The 13,982-nt window shown below is 42.3% G+C and overlaps 1 protein-coding gene across 1 annotated transcript in view; it reads left to right on the forward strand.

The window, feature by feature from the left end:
- spata17 (spermatogenesis associated 17) overlaps positions 1-13,982 on the forward strand; it is a 59,440-nt gene that overhangs the window by 39,172 nt on the left and 6,286 nt on the right. The gene's annotated exons all lie outside the window — the stretch shown is intronic.

Below are 13,982 nucleotides of genomic sequence, written 5' to 3' on the forward strand. Positions count from 1 at the left end.
AATGTGTCAAAGCCCAAACTATTCATTGCGTTTGTGCATTTGATGAAAATGCACACACGTGAAGTACTCAGAGATAGACGGAGTGATAGATGAAGACAATGAAAGAAGGAACAAAGACAGATGTCAGGCCGTCTCTGTTTATCATTCTGAAGCCTCTCCTGTTTGTCACTGCTCTGCTTACACTCACTCGCTATTACACACACACACACACACACACACACACACAGGGAGGCGTTGGTCCTAATCCTATTGTGCGTCAGCAGCGACCACAGTACCACGGGACTCTCTCATCACCTGTCACCTCGCACACACACACTCACACACACACCATAATCCTGTCGGTGCCTGTGATGGAATTTAGAGGGGTTTTCCTTTTTTATGAATCTAACAGCAAACTGTGAATCATGGGAGCAAAAAGTAAAGGACACACCTGTACAAACACACACACTTTATTTTCTGCAAGTCACTTTGATCCCCTTGCCTCCGTTCTTATGCTGTTCCAGTTTGCGTTTACAGTCTCTACAAAAGCCTGAATAACAGGTGAACTTATATTTGCTGCACTCATCATTTACTCGCAATTCATGTTGTTTTATCTCCGTTATGACAATTTTGCATAATATTATATTAAAATGAAAGTCAAAGTTGCCTATGTGGGACTGTAAATGTCTTCAGTGACATGGCTGCAGATGAGAGCTATGAGGGTAAAGGCTGCTAAATGGTGCTTGATGTTCACATATATACATTAAACTCTCCGAAAGCGTGAGCACAGCATGTTGAAACTGTAATTGGGTGGTTTCTCTGGGTGGTTTTGATGGTTTCTATAAAGTGAGGTATTGTTGGCTAAATGTAATGTATAGTGCTTGATTGACAGGAAATGAGAGAGGAGGCTGGGCAGTCTGTCATATTGCTAATGTGATAGGTAATGCCCAGAGGACGGACGGACACAACACAAACACACACACACACACAAATGACTATCTATCTGTCGCTCGAAACAGACTCTCACACACCTCAGTTTCTCCATCTTTCTCTGACTCAATCTCTTTCCCACATACACATGAACAGTTTGTCATGTTTCTCTTTTCACATACACACACACACACACACACTAAACTCTCTAAATCACTCACACACACACACCAATATATTCGCTCAATGTTTGGCTGCTTGGGGTTTTACTGTAGGTTAATAATGAGAGGAGAGGTGTGTGACCCTGTCAGAACTGTGAGAAACTGACCCAAAGAAATCAGACAGGGGCCGAGACCCCAGAACCCTGAGGGCATAAAGAGTGTGTGTGTGTGTGTGTGTGTGTGTACATGTAATAGAGAAGGAGAAACGTGTGTGTGTGTGTGTGTGTGTGTGTGTGTGTGTGTGTGTGTGTGTGTGTGTGTGTGTGTGTGTGTGTGTGTGTGTGTGTGTGTGTGAGTGTGTGTGTGAGATTGGTGTATTGGCCTGGTGTGATGCCCCTGTCAGATGTCAGGATGCAGATGGGATGGGATGGAGGGGGGTAGGTCACGTCTGTTTCCGTTTCTCTCTCTCACACACACACACACACACACACACACACACACACACACACACACACACACCTGTCTTGCCCCCCTAAGGTGCCCAGTTACTAAGAGAGTTGTCAGCACGTCTGTGTGAGGCTTCAACTGTTTGACATCTGCCAGCGACCCCCAAAAACACGCACACACAGACACATATCTCCCCTACCACCACATTTCAGAACAACAGAGCATCTCCCAGTGATCAACATTTAGACACAGTCATCACTTACTGGTCCCAGCTGCCAACACACACAGACAAACACACCACACAACTATCAGGAGGAAGATTGTGAGAGAGATGGGGATTAAAGCCTGAGACAAGTTGGGAAACAAAGAAAAAAAAGTAAAAGGAATTATAACACTATCTCCCTGTGTGTGTGTGTGTGTGTGTGTGTGTGTGTGTGTGTGTGTGTGTGTGTGAGTGTGTGTTCATGTGCGTGCGTGTGTGTGTGCACATGCGTCTGTGTGTGTGTGTGTGTGTGTGTGTGTGTGTGTTAAGGTTTCCGTTTTTTCGGCTCTCCATACTTACATTCAGAGTGATAGAGAGACAGGCCTCCATTTGTCCCACTTTCATACAAGATAATGAAGCTGTCATTCTCAGACAACTTCATTGGATTGGTACAGGAGCATATACTGCTGCTGGGACACACGCACACACACACACACACACACACACACACACACACACACACACAGATATAAGCACACAGTGCTGCAAGCGATTCCCCCTGGTCTCTGTTAAGCATATGTCAAATATAACCATGTATAGAAACTGAGATTGTGTGACATATGTACAGCTGGCTGAATGGCAGCAACACAAAGCTTGCAGCAACACACACACACACACACACACACACACACACAAACGCACACACACACACACACACACACACACACACACACACACACAGTCTCATATCTGCTCATATCTTTAACATGCAAACAGACAGACAGTCCTGATAGTGAATAAAATGAAATCAACCTTGAATGGCAAAACCCTCTGTGAATACTTGTCTCCTCTTTACAAGTCAATTTCATATCCTGTAGCTCTGGACAAATCTAAAGAGATTCAGGAACCGACTGAAATGTTTGACTGGGTGGAATAAAAGGGGTTACAGAGAGAGAGTGAAAGGGAATGTGATGGACAAAAAGGGAGAGAGCCCGTGGTGGGAGCTGGGATCGTGTGTTAAATTGGGGTTGAAAAGTCATAACAGTCCCAGCCACTAACTACAACTACACTGACTTGTACCAGAAGATTAGATAGGATTGTTATTCTTTCAGACAGCTCAGTGGGTTAAGACACATGACATTATTTAATTATGTTGTGGGTTTGAGGTCTTTGCCTTTTTGTCAGGCTGTCAAAATGAATAACACTTTGCCTTTGAATAGCCTGTGTGTCTGTCAGCGATGGGTAGAACAACCCAGCAAAACAATGTGTACATCAAGCCGTTGAGTAAAAGTGCAGGACAAAAAATAGCAACAAAGGAAAAAGGGACACTGTCCCAGACTGGAATCTCCAAGCTTTAAAGTGTATATGAGTGCAACGTTTCGACCTGAAAGGTCTTAAACAGAGATAAACGTTTGTCGCTCTGTGACTGGAGGCTGGTTTTAGTTCTGCTCACGTGGGTGTTTGCCTAACAAAGACCGTGCAGATTAGACTACATTATTTGTATTAACATTGTCAAAATAGCTATTATACGAGACTATTTCTGGCTAATGTGTGAGTGGCCAAATTTACTGTCTTAAAATAAATGTACATTTCTTTATCAGGCGATACACATCGATTTAAATTCAGAGGCCAACTATCGTACATTGACCGATCACAGAATTATCGATATTGCCATGTTTGTTGTTGGATATGAACAATATATATGCACCAATATGAAAACTTTCTTTTTCGAATATAATGCAGAGAGATGGTGGATAATTGAACACTTGCTTAAGACAAACAAAACAACTTCTTAGTCCAGCATGATGGGAAATTAAGTCTGTGTGCCCATTGCTATTGCGACAACACTCTCAGCATCTTAGCACATTTTGCTTGTATATTATAACATAAATAGGAGTGTAATGATAACATTAAATATATTCAGACTCAAACTTTTAGCTTAAGAACTTGCACCTTGTGTATTTGATTATTTTTCTTAATTCAAGTTTAAACGACAGCATCAGCCAATATATCAGAATTTGTTTTTGCATCCCTAATATCGGTATCACCGCAAAGTCAATATCAGTGGGGCTCTTGACCCATATCTTTACTGCGTGCTTTCTGTTAAAACCTCTCCAAGCCCAAGTAAACACAACTCTGATTAAAGTACTAGGTTATTTCTAAGACCTCACAAAGCTAATTCACAGAAAATGTAAAATTTGGTTTACAATATTCCTCTTGAAGCATTTACTGAACTTCACCTGTAAAATCCTTAGAGGACCCCTTTAAAGAGTTTAAATAAACCAGGAGAAACTTTTGCATCTCTACTTTCTCATTTGAAATAACTTCACCGTCTATGTTTTAAATCCTGGAGAACAAAACACAACAGAAAACTACAGCCAAGACAGAATAAGTAAGAAGCAGCATAGCGATGCAAAATGAGTCTGTATTGTGTGGATGAGAGAAAATGAGGAAGGCAGTTAACTTCTTCTTTTTTTTATCCGATTATCCTCATACCCACTCATCTCTGTCTATTCAAAGAAAGCCATAATTGCAGCTTTGAGTATTTAGCTTCATAATTTACTCGTTCTGTCACGTTATTTACAACTCTCTCTCTCTCTCTCAGCAGGGGTTCACCCCTATAATCTAGTCTGGTAGGTTCAATCCATATTCCAAGTTATTATCACTCTAATTTGCTTATTAAGTGCTCCCTTGTTTTCTTCAAATAAAGTTATAATTAGAGATTTAGTGTCGGCAGCTTGAAATGCTATCTCCTCTTTATGGAATCTTGGGTGGGATGAGAGAGAACCGTGTTTTATCATACTCGAGGAGTTAATGAGGATGTGCACAGCTTGATATTGTGTTTGTATGTGTGTGAGGATGTGTGTGTGTGTTTTCTAATTATGTCTCTGTGACAGCTTTCTGGCCTCCGAAATGCCCATATACTGTATACCCTCTGTTGTTTTGTCTTCCCACTGATTTATGTTAATGAAGTCCATCACAAAAGAGGGAATATACAGTATATACACTGTAAGCTTTTGTGTGGTATATTCCTTGCAGTCTAATTGACTTCATGCTTAAACGTAATTTGCCATTTTTATTTCCTGAAAATAATTTTGAGCCGACTAAAATTGAGCACCTTAGAATGTACTCTTTATTTGCTCTTTTAGCCGATACTACAGTTGTTGCAACTGAGAAGACTCGGGTCTTGTTACTCTCCGAAACTTCAATTACCAATCATCAATGTTACTTGAGGCTGATCCACTGATCCATTCTTACCGTCTTGTGACCCACCCCCGCCCCTTGGGCCCAGCTCTGTCTTTGAGAAACAGCAGAGTAGAGTACATTAAGACACGCCCCAGCAACACACTGATTACATATGCTAGCTACGGTAATGAGCTGAGCTGGACAGTGGAGGACTGCTGCTGTTTATGGCAACTCATTATCTGGCCCATTGACCAGAACTGTTCTCCACCTCATAGAGCCCTGTGTCCTCTACCTCTACTCGACCATCACTCTCTCTACTTGTCTGGATGGAGGGATCCAGTGTGTGTGTGTGTGTGTGTGTGTGTGTGTGTGTGTGTGTGTGTCAGTTGGTCAAATGTGTCTATGTGATAGGTAAGATGTGGTTGTTATGTACAGATAAATGAAGGGATTGATCGAAGTGGAAATGTGTGTGTGTGCATATCTACTTACATGCATGTTTACTTAATGAAAAGTAAGATGATTCTCAGGCTAATGATCTCGCACCCGCACATGCAGCACTGAACGTTCATTTGAGTTACACTTTGTGCCGTTAGTTGTGTTTGTTCATTTCCCTATTAGATTATACGCTGAAGTGTGTTACTTGAGTGTGTGTGTCTGTGTGCATCTTTGCGTGCACAAGCATGTTACTATGATCGCCTGCCAAAGTAAAGTGTTCGCAACCGAGAGAGACAGGGGCGCTAAGCTCAAGGGCACATTTGTTTCAAGCTAATGATAGAATGTAAATGGAGCAAATTTCCTCAGCAAGAACAGAAGCTCTCTCGCTCAAACACACACACACACACACACACACACACACACGTTCGTACTTTCACACACACACATAAAGACACACTTTTTCTCATGCACACACACGCATAGCGGCATCGTGTTGATGGAGTGCAGAATCTCATTACACATCTAATAGAATAAGTGTAGTGTGCGTATGGGGAGAGGAGAGGAGCAGCCAACCTGATTAGCCTTATCACTTTATTATGCCGCTCTGCACGCAGCACACAGGACAATTGCATTAGAGAGGAGCAGATGAGCTGAAGGCAAGGAGAACTCAGCAAACACGGCCTTAATTGATTCCTCACCAAATTAGCAGGGACAGGTGGGGGGCTCACCGGCTGGGTGGCTGCTTGACTGACTGGATGCTTGGTCGGGCCGAGACTTGTTGACTTGTTCAGCGGTCGGTTGACGAAGTTACGGCAAGAGTAGTTGACTGGCTGCTTCCCCGACTGACTGGCTGCATTAAAGGCTGTCAGTGGAGCTGAAGGAGAGGAGAACCCAGAACACATGTTAAGGCTTCAATTGATCCCTTACCAGATTAACAGGCGGCGACTTCAATGACCTGCTGACTAACGAGATGTAATTTATTAATGATTTTACATAAATTTCATGAAATTCATGCAAGATTCTTAAATTAAAATAATACTGGTTTCAGATGTCAGCTATCAGTGGCTTTAGTCAAAGTGCCATACCCGCTCTCCTCGCCTCAGCTGAACCACAATGTACCATCGATGCATCCTGATGCTACGAGAACATTCACAGTCATTTAAAAGTGGGAAACTCAAAAAGTAGACTATGGTTCTGTAGTCTATTTAGTAGCAAGAAGTTCGACCTGTACTTTGATCATTATGTTCCTGCTAGTTATTCCTATGTTGAAACCTGGTTGTTTGGCGTGTGAGGGAGGGTGCGGGCAGTGGTTGTGTGTTATGGAGTGTGGGAGGAGAAAGAGGGGGACATGCAGGACACAAGGGGAGAGTTTGTCTTTGTCTTTGTTGGTCCCCCTCGGGGGATTGTGGGATAGTGGAGGTTAATGAATCTGATTGGCTGGTGAGAGTTTTTCTGCTGGTGCTGCGGTTTGCACACTCGCAGGGCTTCACTTTTTTATTTTGCCAAGTTTGGCTTCGGCGCGATGCAGCATGAAGGGCAGAATGGCAGACAAAAAGTATGTTAAATATTACTAAAGATGTGTAATAGGCCGTAACTGCTGAATTACAGATTTAAAAACATATAGTTTACACATATGTGGAATCCGATGAACACAAACTCACTGACCGCTGCAGTGATAAATTGATTTGATTATCACATTATGTTATTTATCAAATACAAATATTTTTAAACACTAACATGGTATTTTTAAATTGTGTTATTATGTCTCATTATAGTGTTAAATTGTATGTGTATATTTGTCTGTGTCTTTAAAGTGGATTGACAAATCAATAAGCACATTTTATTTTTTACAACTTAACACACAAACCTAGCTTAAATTAATGTGTGGTTTCAGTAATTGAATTCTTCCACGCTTTGAATCTCCAATATTCTTGCATTAGTGTCGAACTACTGACACGTCAAAGTTTGTGTCTGTGTCTCCACATCGGCCGAGCAACATTGTATGTGAAGCTATGTGTGTCTGAACACACAAGTGCATAGATGCATCCGTGGATGTGTGTGTCCATCTTTCTGCGTGTTTGAAACCGTATGTGTGTGTGCTAATGAGAGTGTGTGGAGGGGGGCGGGAGGGGGGGGGGGGGCGTCGCAGCAGTGCGTCCTCTGCTCTCCCGGCAGGTCACTAGCGACAGATGTTCTCAGCATATGTGGCGAATTAATTAGCCGCTAGTAAACAGAGGGGGCTGCCGCCATGAGCTGCCGGTCTGCGCCATCGCCGTGCCGCAACGGGCCGTCTTTTGTCCAAATTTCTCTTTTCTCTCCACCCTCCTCTGGTTGATAGTTACGGGGAGCATCATTCTTTTTGATCAGTGGACCCATAATGAGTAGGGGGCCATGTGTGTGTTTGAGTTGTGTTAGTATGTGTGTGTGCTTGTGTTTCCACAGAGGCCGTGTGTACGTAATCGTGTGTATGTGTATGTGGATCTGCATCTCTTGAGTTTGGAGCCAGACAAGGATCACGACTGCCTTTGTGTGTGCGTGCACATGTGTGTGTGTGTGTGTGTGTGTTTGTGCGTCACCACCCCATCATTTGGACATGGCAGTGAGCCTGTTTTTGTGATGAGAGATCCCCTTGATGACCTAATTGGTTGATTGAGGTGTGTGTGTGTGTGTGTGTGTGTGTGTGTGTGTGTGTGTGTGTGTGAGTGTGTGTGTGTGTGTGTGTGTGTGCGTGTGTGTGTGTGTGTGTGTGTGTGTGTGTGTGTGTGTGTGTGTGTGCGCGTGTGCCAGGGCCTCGCGTTCCCAGAACTGGGAATGTTTTCACAGCCTCAGAACAACTTGGCAGAGACTGGAAACACTTTGAGGGATATTGGGATGAACACACACACACACACACACACAAAGGGATCCCATGCTGATACACCTAGACTGTGTGTCGCCCTTTCAAGAAAATTAAATTGTCTTCTTATAACTTATGTATTTGGATGTATTTACATCACACTGTAGGTACCACCAGTGGATATCACACAGTCATTGACAATAAAGGTACATTCACTGTGAATCATTGATGATTGTAGATGGACATTCAAATAAATGTTTGATTGTAAAATGCATGTGAGACTGAAAATTAGATATGTCACATTCACAACTTTCTGACTCAACCGTATTTGTAAAAGTTAAGTCTTAAGTGAATGATCAACAGGGTTTGTGTGTGTGCGTGTGTGTGTGTGCGTGTGCGTGTGTGTGGGGGTGGCTGCGGCTGCAGTAATGAAGTTGTTAGTTAAAGTGGCCCCCACCCCTTGGGACTGGCTTAAGCTGTGTGTGATTGCTTAGGGATCGGGCAGATTCACACACACTTATCATTATCCACACACTCACATACACACACATACACTCAGAGTCATTACTCCATTACGCACATGGACTATTGATTTTCTGCCATCTTTCCATCAGGTGAGAGCTTGCCAGGGAATATGGGAATGAACGCCTGGCTAGGAAAATCAAACTGTCACTCCTCCTTTCCTCTCTTCTTCCCTTCCCTCCTTCATTACAGACAGATGACAGGTCAAAGCTGCTGCCGTTCACTGCGTTGTTTTTCCTCCATCCGTCATCACTCAATCACTTCTCGCTCTCTTACATCTTCATCCAAAAAATCGTGACGTCTCTTGATGTCTTTCTTACTCTCTGTCTGTCTCCTCCATTCTTCACTCTTTACCTCCAGCCTACTTTGTTGACTCATTCTTACCTCTTTCCTCTTTTGCTGATCCTCTCTCGCTCTCTCTTCTGTCTTTGCATGCCAATGCCTTTCTCCCTGTTCCTCCCTCGAAGTGATGGATTCAGTCCTCTGTTTTCTTTTCCCTTTCCCCCTCTCCTCATCCCTCTTTCCTCAAGTCTCCAACACTCTGCACAATCAATCAGCTGGCCCCCTCCTCCCTCCATTCCTCCCTAAACCCCTTAGTCCCCTCTGTAGTCCCTCTTTCTCCTCCCTTACTCTTCTCTACCTTCACATCTCCTTCATTCTCTTCTCATCTGTAGCTTCTTGCACTTTCTCTGTTCTATCCCATGTCCCTCTCCCTTTCTTGGTCTTCTTTTTCTTTCTTCAAGTTAAACATGTATGTGCCACTTTCATCGAGACGGTCTGCCACAATCCTCTTCTTCTTCTGTTCCTGCCTTCAAACTCCTCTCTCCCCATTCAAATACTCGTCATGTGCCTTCCTACTTCTCTGCCACCTTCTACCTCCTCATTCTCTTTCCTCTCTCATTCTTCCCTCTTCCTTCAATGCAATAACCATTCCTCACCCCCTTTTTTTCTTGCATCCTCGTTCTCTCTCCCCCAGTTCACCTCCTGTCCTCCTACTCTCCCCACCATACTTTATCTCTCCCTTCCTTCACCTCCCGTGTCTCCTCCCTTCTCACCTCTCCTTCCTGAGAGGAGGGTATGGGATGAGAGGATGTAATTCACTGACAAGGGTATCTATATTTAATATTAATGGGCGCATAGGACCCTTCACTCCTGCACTCACACACTCATATGGACACACACATGCTCAGTGCCAAATAAAGAGTGATCAAAGGCTGTGTAAGGTGCTGCGTTGTAGCCCTCAGGATAGACGCCTTGTGGACACACACGCAACACACACATACACCTACCCACGGAGCGCTCGGCGCTCCAGGATGGATGTGGCATCATTAGGCAGAGGAGTGTGGCCGTTCTCAGCAGAAACGGCCACGCCGGCGGTACGCATCAATCTAGCACCGCACGCTCCCACAGATACTGTCTCTTTCACACACGCTCACAAACAGAGAGACAGAGAGAGGAAGCAACGCACCAGAGCAGTGAGTATTTTTGTACAAACATATACACACTTCTTGGGCCTTGTAATGTTATCCTGCGCTATCTCCCTCGCTTTGTGTTCCCCTCTCACACACACAGAGACATACACACGTCCTTTTCATTTATTAGCTGTTGGAAAGTGCCACCAAGGAGAAAGGGACAGAGGAGAAGAAAATCTACATCTTCTTCTTCTTCTCTTTCATTTTTTGTTTTCAAGTGTCATCTTCTCTTCTATTTTCTCTTTTGCTCCTTCTGACTGCCACTGATTGATTCATGTTTTTTGTCAAGTAAGTGCAATTCTGCAGTAAATGTTAATCTGCATATAACATTGCACAGTGAATTACCTTTGGAAAAGATTCTTAATTTGTGATCAGAATATTTTCACACTTACCTTCTGTACGCTTCAGACGCAGCTTAAAAAGATCCATTTAGTACAATTCTTCATTGTCGGACAAAAATCATGTTTGCAGCAAAACAGCTTAAAGTGGTGATACTATTTATACAAAATATGTAAAAATCACATAGATAAGGATGGCTTTGTTTAAACAAGCTGACACTAACTTTGCAGTTATGGAAGTATAGCACATGATTTGCATCAGTATTTTTGTATTAATTGAAACACCCTCTACTGTTATGAAGTCACTGGCCTTCCGCTGGCACCTCTACCTCACTCGCCGCTCTTTGAGGGGCATGTTATACGCTGATGTCAATTAGGTATCGTCATCCTTAAGTTTAAGGACCTTCTATAGCTTTTAATTATTTGTTGGTGTTTTATTTACACGGGAAATTCCCTAACAAGTTTTGAGAAGTGAACTTTAGAAAGAAATGCCACTAAAATGTAAAATAGCAACATAATTCACAAGTTTTGTGGACAAAGCAATATGTTTCCTGCTGAAAAACAATAATTTGTCTTGGGTAAGGATTCTGAGGTATGTTCTATGTTTCTTTTTATATTCATATTCATTCACATTCATCAGATTTACATTTTAAATAAACTGTTTCAGGTACTGTTAATCTGTAATTCCATCTATTTTAAAGTGTTCCTCGCATCCAAGAATCTCCATATCTTTAGTTTTTAGCATATGTATTCAATGATTTAACAGCAATATATTACAGAGAAAAATTACACACATGGCTGCTTTAATATGGTGATTTACAAAGTAAAAAGTTTTATCTTGTGTATACGCTTCAGGTGTTTCAACGTACTTTAGTGTTTTCCTTGTGCTAATGATCTCCATATCAGAGTTGTTGAGAATAACAAGCGTCTACTGCAGATACCATCTGCCTGCGGGCTACACACAGTTTGTTGTGTGTGTGTGGTGTCTCCTTGGTTTCAATTGATCTGTATCAAGTAATAGAATGCATTGGGACAGGGGCGATATTTAAATGAAAGGCGATATGTGCGCATATGCATGGACATATGCACACATATCTGCCTGTGTTTGTGCGTATGCATGTGCACTTGTATGTGTGTGTATGCATGTGTATGTGTTGAAAAAAAAATAAAAAGACAGCGGTCGTGGGAGTACAGAGCAGAGTTTCTCTCCGTTCCTCCATGCCGACAGACAAAATGACGGCCCTATTGGTAATCAATGGTAAAACTCAAGCCATTGAACAACTGTCCGCCTTTTCAATTGTGTCCCGTTTGAGAAACAATTTGACAATAACGTCAGCTTGAGAAAAAAGACACACAGTCAATATACAGGGAGAGCTGTGTGAAGGACAATTTAGTGAGCGTCGTCATCTGTGTGTGTGTGTGTGTGTGTGTGTGTGTGTGTGTGTGTTCTTTGTCCCAGTGTTGTTTTGGACAGTACTGACAACGGAGCATTGTATACCCTTCACTGATAAACAGCTTCCAGAGTCATTAAAACAGAGTTAGTGCGTGCATATACACATAGACACACACACACACACACACACACACACACACACACACTCAGGCGCTGAGAGGTGAAACTGAGACCAAAGACAAATATTATAATATAAATTTAATTACGGCTCAATGTACAGCTGAAATTCAATTGTCTCCATCAAGTTAAAATAAGTGATGGATTTATTCAGACCGTGGAATGATGAAGGAATTAAATGAATATTATTGATTTGCTTTAGATTTAAGTAGATGAATATCAAAAACAAACCGGAGTCATTTGAGTCTTTATGTTGGGAGAAATGTGCTCATAGTTTGATAAATGATGATTGAAAAGGTTTTGCTTAACACCTCGTTAAATATATCAAATAGAAACAAGATGCGATAGTACTGTATTAATCACATATTGTAAATGGCAACACCGATGACTGATTTCAACAAATAAAATATTTGGGAGATTAACAATAATGTCCGGACCAAAATAATAAACATGTGATTCAAAATATGTTTGTTAATTACAATAATTATAGCAGTCACAAAAAAACCTATGATGCATAATTTGCTAGATCTGAAACTTTTTTCCACACTTTCACATGCAAATGTTTACTATTCTCTCTCTCTCTCTCTCTCTCTCTCTCTCTCTCTCTCTCTCTCTCTCTCTCTCTCTCTCACTTTCGTTCCCTTGCTGCCATCTTTTGTTTCTTTCTGTCGGTACTTGTCATCCTACATGGGACTGCGGTTGTCAGACTTCCGTAGAGAGCGTTTACACAGACCCGCTTCTATTTCTGTGCACCTATGTAGGATGTGTGTATACAGTGTGCTTGCATGCATTCTGTGTGTACAAACCTCTGAATTTTGTGTTTACCTTCAACAGTATATGTGTGCTTTTTAAGAGAGCATGCAGGCTTTCATGATCATTATTCAAAGTGTTTGATTCCAGAGACACAGGTAGAATCATGCACACCATACTGTCTTGAGTTTCAAGTGCTCAAATTGTTGCTGTGTGTGTGTGTGTGTGTGTGTGTGTGTGTGTGTGTGTGTGTGTGTGTGTGTGTGTGTGTGTGTGTGTGTGTGTGTGTGTGTGTGTGTGTGTGGTTGATTAAGGCAGGGGTCCCTAAGGCTCTGCCCCCCTCCCATCCATCAGTTTGATAAGTCCCTGAACAGGCAACATATTGCCTGGGACGCAAAGACACAGCCAGGGAGATCAATTGTAACTGTCTGTGTGTGCTGTCACACACTCACATAACTACATGCTGTCAGATGCACATAGGCAACCACACAGGGTGAAACACATACTATCACTGACTGATTTCACACACACTCAAACACCAAACATCTGAGGGGGGAGCAGAGGTGAAGGGTGAAGGGGAACGCAAAGGTGTGTGTATGTGTGTGTCTGTGTGCATTGGTTTGTGTGTGTGTGTGTGTGTGTGTGTGTGTGTGTGTGTGAGTGTGTGTGAGTGTGTGTGAGAGAGCAGGGCTGAGCAGAGAAAGGAAGTGTTAAAGAGTTGTTTTCTCATGAAGTCAAGTTTTTTTGTTCCTATGTATCAATGTATCTATTTTGTTTCAATGAATTGTCTGTTATATGTCAACTATATATATATACAACTACTATATATATATATATATATATATATATATATATATATATAGTTGTATCATCCTCACTTGTGTCGCCTTCAATTCCATAAGTGTAAATCTTGTTCTCGACAAATAAAATCTTTCAAGCTGTGACCAAAAACATAATAAATTCAATCTAGACATTCCCTCGGGTATTGTAAGTTTATTTATAGGCCTCCAAACTGTAACCCATCCAGACCCAGACTGGCCCTGCTTGTCCCATTAGCCATGGACACAACAGCCAGGCCTGTGTGTGTGTGTGTGTGTGTGTGGGTGTGGGTGTGGGTGTGGGTGTGTGGGTGTGTACATGTGGATCAATAACTA

The sequence above is a fragment of the Clinocottus analis genome, unplaced genomic scaffold (assembly GCF_023055335.1).
Source record: "Clinocottus analis isolate CAN_PGR_092001 unplaced genomic scaffold, fCliAna1.0.p SCAF_1, whole genome shotgun sequence".
Lineage (NCBI taxonomy): Eukaryota > Metazoa > Chordata > Actinopteri > Perciformes > Cottidae > Clinocottus > Clinocottus analis.